Raw genomic sequence first — 7,348 nt, forward strand, 5'->3', positions numbered from 1 at the left:
CCTGAAGGGCCTCCTCCAGATTGAATTCTATGACAAGACAGGAGGCTCATATTATGCAATACAATCTTTACTCTGAAACCACAGCAGCAAAGAAAATACTTTTACAAACAAAAAAGTTTCCACAACAGAACTAGATAGAGTTCAATGTCAATGTATGGGGAACTCCCCAAACCATCATGGAGGACAGGTCATGCCCTGCAGGGGACCAATGAGCAGGGACCCTCTTCTATATATGTCCATTACTCTAACCCCAACCCCTCTTTTTCTTTGCTGCTGACACCACAGAGCTAAGTCACCCCTTTCAGTTGTGTCTTACATTGTTTGTCAGTAGTAGGCTTTATTAGTTTGAATATGGCATATATGGTAAATATGTGTTAATTACCTTTTATTATAAAGGAATTTGTGTATTTGATACAATGTATCTGGATAGCCGCGTGCGGCCGTTGGTTTCATTTTGGTGTCTTTCAAAAAGAAAATATGTATTATGCTCATACATCCTGTTTCAGCTGAAGCAGTGGTGCAATGGTTGAATTTCGGACTACAGTCCATGAGGTTGTGAGTTCGAGGGAGCTCTCTAATTTATTTCTTCTTTAAAAATTTCTCGCGCTTGTAAACTCAGGTGTTTCTAGTGCATTAATCAACTCGCTCCCGGCGTGCGCGAGAGCAGTGTTGTTTACACTGTTCCCTCTTCATTTCGCCTGTTTGAATTCGTGCCCGTTGACAGATTTATGGTCACCTGGGGATTCCAGGTGCTGCAGGCTTTGGGTTCGGCCTGCCCCTGTGGCTTATGTTTGTAACAAAAGCCTCTGTTTCAGTACTGAGCCAAGTTAGCTCAAATATAGAGCTGCAGGTCTCCCATGCAGGAAGACCCGGGTTCGCGGCCGACCAGCGCATGTTTATTTGTATATTTTAAGATTAGATATTTTAATTGTTATATTTTAAATAATTGTATTTTACAGTGGAGGTATTTGATTGTCACCTTTTTTGCTCAGTTGAGCAGGGATTTCCTAATGGGCATTTGGTTGGTTCATGACTTCTTCAGAAAGATTATAGCACAAACATTTTAATAGTAAAAATGTGGTTTTGTTAAATGTTTGTAATTTCGTATCCCTGGTGACACAACACATTTCCTTACCTTTAGTGCTGGAAAGAAAGAATGTTTACTGATAGACTGTGGGTTTGTTAGGTCAAAGTCTGACCATCCAGCGCAAGAGCCCGATGCACTGCCAGTCTGCAGTTTTATTTTATTTTCTTTGTTTATTTATTCATTTACTTATTTCTTAAGTTATGTGCTTTGCCTTCACTGTAGGTGCCATAAGTTCGGTTTCAGGTTCAGCCTGATTCTATTGCGAGGTTACCCCCTCGTGTACTGCTGATTATCACACCCTGCTCGGACGAGCAGTTGGAGGTGCACTTGCTCAGTGTATCCTACCTTCAACTTGACAGTTTTATTTTGTTTGGGTTATCTTCCCTGGAAAGGTGCAGTCACCTGCTCGGTGGCAAGGTCGCCTGGGGTTTCTGCGAGGGGTCCCCTTGTATACGGCTGTGTCCACACCCTGCTAGGGTGAGCAGTTGAGGTACACTTGCTCAGTGTTTCCTCCCTTAAAGTGGGCAACTTGGGTAATTACATTAACTGGCATGCACCATAACCTGCTCGGTTTCAGGCTCTGCCTGAGTTCTAATGCGAGGTTACCCCCTCGTGTACTGCTGATTATCACGCCCTGCTCGGGCGAGCAGTTGGAGGTGCACTTGCTCAGTGTATTCCTTCCTTAAGGTCGGCAGCTTTGTTTAGGTGCTGCATATGGCTGACGCCATTGTTTGGTCTTGTAGGCGTGCAGTAACCTGCTCGGTTTCAGGCTTCGCCTTGTTCCTACTGCGAGGTGCTCCCTCGTGTACTATTGGTTGCCTCACCCTGCTGGGGTGAGCAGTTGAGGTGCACTTGCTCAGTGTACGCTTTGATAAACAATATGTTTAAGTGTTGACTGGAACACATTTGCGTTTTTTCAGAATTGTCAGTGGCCCAGAAAGCTCAGTGAGTATCAGCTTATATAAGGGCCGGGGATTCGGTCCCCTGTGAGGGCGTAACCCCTCTTCTTTGGATATTTTATATATATTTCATATATTATATATTCTTTATTTATTAAGTGCTTTAAAGAAAAGAGTGTGGAAGTGGTTGTAAACAGACCCATATGGGGTTGTACCTTCCTCTCTAACCATCTCTCTGGTGTTATCATTCATCTTTTAGTTAAAAATTCTGTCACCCTTTACCTTAGTTAGTTTCAGGACAACTCAGTCCTTTCCTTAGGTTTTGATTCCCGACCTCAATTGCTCCACCCAATACCAGTGCTGATTAAGCTACAGTATTTTCTCTCAACATGAGGAAGAATAAAGATGATGCGTTATGCCTCTATTGAGGTCTGTAGGGCTTAAGGCTCTCTTTAGTGGGGACGTTTGTTCTCCCCTACTTTTGTCCCATTGGACATTCCTTATTCTTTTGGTTCTGGTGGAGACAGGGTCAGCTCGAGGGTAACCGTTCAGTTTTTTACATGACAAGTTGAGCAACCATGTTTTACTTGGATGGAGTGTTTGGAAACACTTGATGGTATCAGTTAGACGAGTTGCCAAATAATAACTTGCTGGCGCCTGCCTCATGTTTTTCCTCCCAAAGCTTGGCCTATGGTTCAGCTAACCGTCTAACAGTGTGTTGCAACTTCTCCTCTGCTCGAGGAGTACACGCAGGCTTCTGTACCCTCATGAGCGTTGCTTAACCTCTTTAGAGTGCTGTTTTCATATCCGTGCTGACCGTTCTGATACAGGTTCCTAATTTTGGAAAGGTCTACATCAGTCTTTTATCCTGCTGAGATCGATAAGTGAACACCTCACACCACACAACGCTCGTAGTAGTGTTAAGCACCACTCATATACCTGAGGGTTCGTAGTACTGTATAAGTACTGTTTTGCTATGGACAATGTGCTTAGTTTTTCCTTCCCCTGATTCCCTTAGTGGCCAGTCAGCCTCACATGAATACAGTGACTCAGACCTCAGGGTTGGAGGGGACAGTGGTCCCAGATTTCTTCTCAACCTTGCATTTACAGGGCATTGGTAATTATCCAGAGTTCTTTCCCCCTCATTCCCCTTCCTGCCATCCTTGGGGGAGATTGCATCATAATATTACACATCTGGGAGTATCCAATGGTTTCAGTTTTTTCCTTTTTACAGGAGTTCTGGCGGGTGACCAGTGCAGACTCGCACTGAGCATTTCCCTCCCGTCTGTTAATTTCCTTTGTGCTAATCTCTGGTATTTCAATAAGTTAACTGGAGTCTGTCCAGTCAGGGGATTGGTTAGAGGCGCTAGTGGGTATTTATTTCTCTTAACGGTGTAAAGCGGGGCTTTAATGTGGTCCTCAGGGTAGTTTTCTTTCTGGATTGCAAGGTTTTTCCTTTGGATAAGTGGGGGAGGTTTCTCCTCTTTTGGGAAGGCTCAATATCCCTTGGTGGGATAGAGGGGTCTGGGAGTGATACTATCCCCCATCCACGTTATGACCCTCTATCACGATGCGTTCCAGAGTCTATACATTAACTTTCAGACGGTGTCTGCCGCTACGATTACCAGAGTGCTGGGATATATATTTGGTTGATGACTTGATTATCATAGTCACCTGCATGGCAGGTGGACCTTTGGGGTTTTCACAAGAGTTTGTTTGCAGTAAGGTGCCAGCTCAGGGTGCTGTGAGCTTCAAAGATCTGCAAATTGGCTGAAATATAGGTTGGACCTCTTCTGGTGTACACCTTCAGTTTAACCATTTAGTGATCAGTTCTTTGCAGTTTAGAGTCTTGCTAAGATTTTGGAAATTTGGTGTCCTCCTTCGGTTACTTTTGATCCGCTAGGGGATTTATCACCAGGGAGGAGGGATCAAGGTTCAAGCACAGGGCATACCTACAAAGGAGTTTAGATATCACTATAATGATAGTGATTGGATGTCGGATACATTTTTTCTTCTTGCCAAGTTTGGCCTCTTAAGGATCAGGTTTATAATATCTGCCTTTTGTCATGGTAGCAGAGTCCTTCTTCAAGAGTTCGGGAGGTCTGAGGGTCTCCGTGTTGGCGGTTTGACGGGTTAGCTTCTCAGGTGGGGCCCTCTCTTCCATTCTGCTTCTGCCTCCAGAAGACTTCCCTCCTTAGTATACACATATGTCTGAAGACAATTGTAGATTAATTCTATTGCTTTTCAGCTCCGCTCAGGATGGATTGTCCTATTACAAAATTTATAAAAATGATTTTTTACTCCCATTTTACCCTTTTGAAGATTTGTCTTTCCCTCTTGGTTCCCCAGTGTAGTTCTGTGACATGCCCTGTTTCTAATGCGATATCTTCCTTTAATGCATGGGATGGAACCTATAAGACTTTCACCCCTATGGGGTACTTTTCTTTATCTCCAGGAGAGCTAGGTGTTTGTTTTCATTGGTTTGCTTTCTAGGTCCCCAAAAATGTAACGAATTTAAGTGTTTTGAATATTTGATTGAACAACATAGGTGTTTATTTCAGATGGTTTTGTCCTAACCTATTAGTATAGGAAAACTTTGTTCAATGTTTTCCCCTCTTTTAACCAGTTGGTTTTGGTGGCCTGTAAGGAACGCTGGATTTGGCACATTCCTGTTTTTCTTGCAGTGGATTTGACTTTGCCTTATAAGACAGCTTTTTGGGCAATCTAGTCTTGGGCAATTCTCTGATTGGTCAACAGATTGATTTAATGAAAGCATTTAAAAAATGTTTCCTTTCCTATTATTTTATTATATTATCTATTATATTGGATCATTTTGTACGTACTAATGAGATGCAAGGGCTTTGAACTTGCATAATATGAGCCTCCTGTCTTGTCATAGAATGACTAATCCCCCACACTAACGTGAGATGGGGGTTTAGATTCTATTAAAGACAAGGAGGCGATTATTATCCCTCCCACCCACCCTGAATATGATATGATATGATATGACAATTGTGACACGCATGTACACAGGTGGTTCAAGTGAGAACATTCTTTGGTTTGTTGTTCTTCCCAACCACCCACCCTTCTTGCTTGTTGTTCTTACAGGTACGAGTTGAGGTTCTGCTCAGGAGTGTGGATCGCAGTTACAAGTTCTGGAGTGCGTGATTTCGGCCACGAGTTGAGGTTCTCATCAGGAGTGTGGCTCGCAGTTACAAGTTGTGGAGTGCGTGATTTTGGATGAGAAGTCCTATCCAGAAGAACTTCGGCATAGATTCAGGCTGCGGGAAGGTGGAGATCTCCAGTTTCGATGGATTCTTTCTCCGCGCTACGCAGTTCAACCGTTTCATTGGACTTCTGGTGCAAGACAGCTGCAGAAAGAGGGGTTGGGGTTAGAGTAATGGACATATATAGAAGAGGGTCCCTGCTCATTGGTCCCCTGCAGGGCATGACCTGTCCTCCATGATGGTTTGGGGAGTTCCCCATACATTGACATTGAACTCTATCTAGTTCTGTTGTGGAAACTTTTTTGTTTGTAAAAGTATTTTCTTTGCTGCTGTGGTTTCAGAGTAAAGATTGTATTGCATAATAATCGCCTCCTTGTCTTTAATAGAATCTAAACCCCCATCTCACGTTAGTGTGGGGGATTAGTCATTGTTACTGGATCGCCGTCCTATCCCCCTGCCCCAAACCTCTCCCATTGACTGTCAGCATGCTTCTCCTTACCTTCCTGCAGATACAGCACCCCTCTAGGCCTAACGGATGGCACACCAAGCTTCACGGGGCACTTTAAGGTATTCAGTCTCCACCTTTTATCTGTCCTGCTCCTCATTTCACCACGAAGAACCACTGGCAGTATTTCAACATAATTTTGAAACTGAAGTTATGGAACAGCTACAAAACCAGGGAAATGGCGCAGCAGGGGAATTCATTCCATTTCATTCTGTCCTTTGGCTGTGTGCGCAGTGTCAGAAGAGTTTGAGGACTGCAGAAGACACTGGAATAGATTTCTGGGCGAAAGCGCCAGAGATTCTGGCCCCTGCCCCGATCGCCTTACAAACGCCTTACAAACGCCTGGCGGGCTTTGCCCTGGCGGGCAAATGTCTGAGTTGGACACTCAGTGCAGTACCTGAGCAAATTAGAGTGAGGTTTCACTCAGGGACAAGCCTGCCAACCTATGTACTATGGCAGCTGAATGGGGGCATGGGGTCCTCATGTCTCAGGGATCTGCTTCTCTTATCCAAAACATCTTGCCTCCCATCAGCCTTAGCCCCTAGCATATGGTAATGAGTGGAGTCTCTACACTTCCCCCGTTGCACATTTGTCGATTCCCAGAGCTCTGTGGCAGACAGGGTAAATGTATCTATGTGTGAGAGAGAGAGGGAGCCAGATAGAGAGAGAGAAAGAGAGAGAGAGAGGGGGGGAGCAGGCTCTGACAGTCACAATGAGAGAAAAGTGCAGTTGCATCCCCTCAAGCACTCCCCTGCACCCATCAACACAACAGCAAAGTTAGCTTGCATGTTCCCCGTTCTCCCCACTATGCCCACCCACCCACCCTCCTCTCTTTCAGGACTTGCAGAGTGCCTAGAGACCCTGGAAATGATGGCAGCGGAGCATGGTACAAACACAAATATCAAAATAGAACTATTCCCCTACTGTCTACAAAACCAAGGAACTACTTCACCTTTGTTTTTTTCCACTTCACATTACAAGAGAAAGACGTCCTTCGTTGGCCCTTTTTACGCACTACCATTCGGTTTACACATTTCATCCTGTTGAGTCTCCCAGTCGGCAAGAGCTATATATTTGGGTGGGTGATCCCAATGAAGTCAATGGAAATAGAGAAGGTGTTAGAACGGTGATGATTGTGTGCTGCAAGTGTCTTTCCCTTGAAGTCCATAGATATCATGGCCTTGACTAGGGGGTGGTCGAAGTGGGCGATAATTTGCTCAGCAGAAAAAATGCAGAATTTTGGGCAAATTCTGCCACTTCGCCTGCTCTGCCCACAGAGAGAAATTGCCAATTTCAGGCTTTTTCTCCCTGAAATTCGGTTTTTTATGGGAAATGTTTTTTGGTGGCCACAAGAAGTTTCAGACTGAAAACAGATAGTTTGTGAAAAAAACACCATTTCAGATGGTTTGCCAGAAGACATTGATTTTTTCCATTAAATTTTGTTTTAGCGGTCAAAAACATGATATTTCAGGGAAAAAACACATTTCAGGAAGCAAAATGTGCATAGAAAATTGGCACAACAGCTGAAAAATGTCCCTGCAGACAGAACAGAGCTGGAGGCGAATTTAGGCAATATCGTTCCACCAGTAGTGAGGGTAACTTTGCCCACCCCTAGCCTTGACTAGGGGAC

At 44.3% G+C, this 7,348-nt stretch overlaps 1 long non-coding RNA gene across 1 annotated transcript; it reads left to right on the forward strand.

Moving 5' to 3' along the window:
* The first annotated feature begins 272 nt into the window (after window positions 1-272).
* LOC138557984 (uncharacterized) lies at window positions 273-5,578 on the forward strand. The gene is made up of 2 exons (XR_011298147.1): window positions 273-363; window positions 5,095-5,578. It is a non-coding gene; the product is annotated as an uncharacterized lncRNA (long non-coding RNA).
* The last annotated feature ends 1,770 nt before the right edge of the window (window positions 5,579-7,348 follow it).

The sequence above is a fragment of the Ambystoma mexicanum genome, unplaced genomic scaffold (assembly GCF_040938575.1).
Source record: "Ambystoma mexicanum isolate Mex_15411 unplaced genomic scaffold, UKY_AmexF1_1 Mex_scaf27, whole genome shotgun sequence".
Taxonomy (NCBI): Eukaryota; Metazoa; Chordata; class Amphibia; order Caudata; family Ambystomatidae; genus Ambystoma; species Ambystoma mexicanum.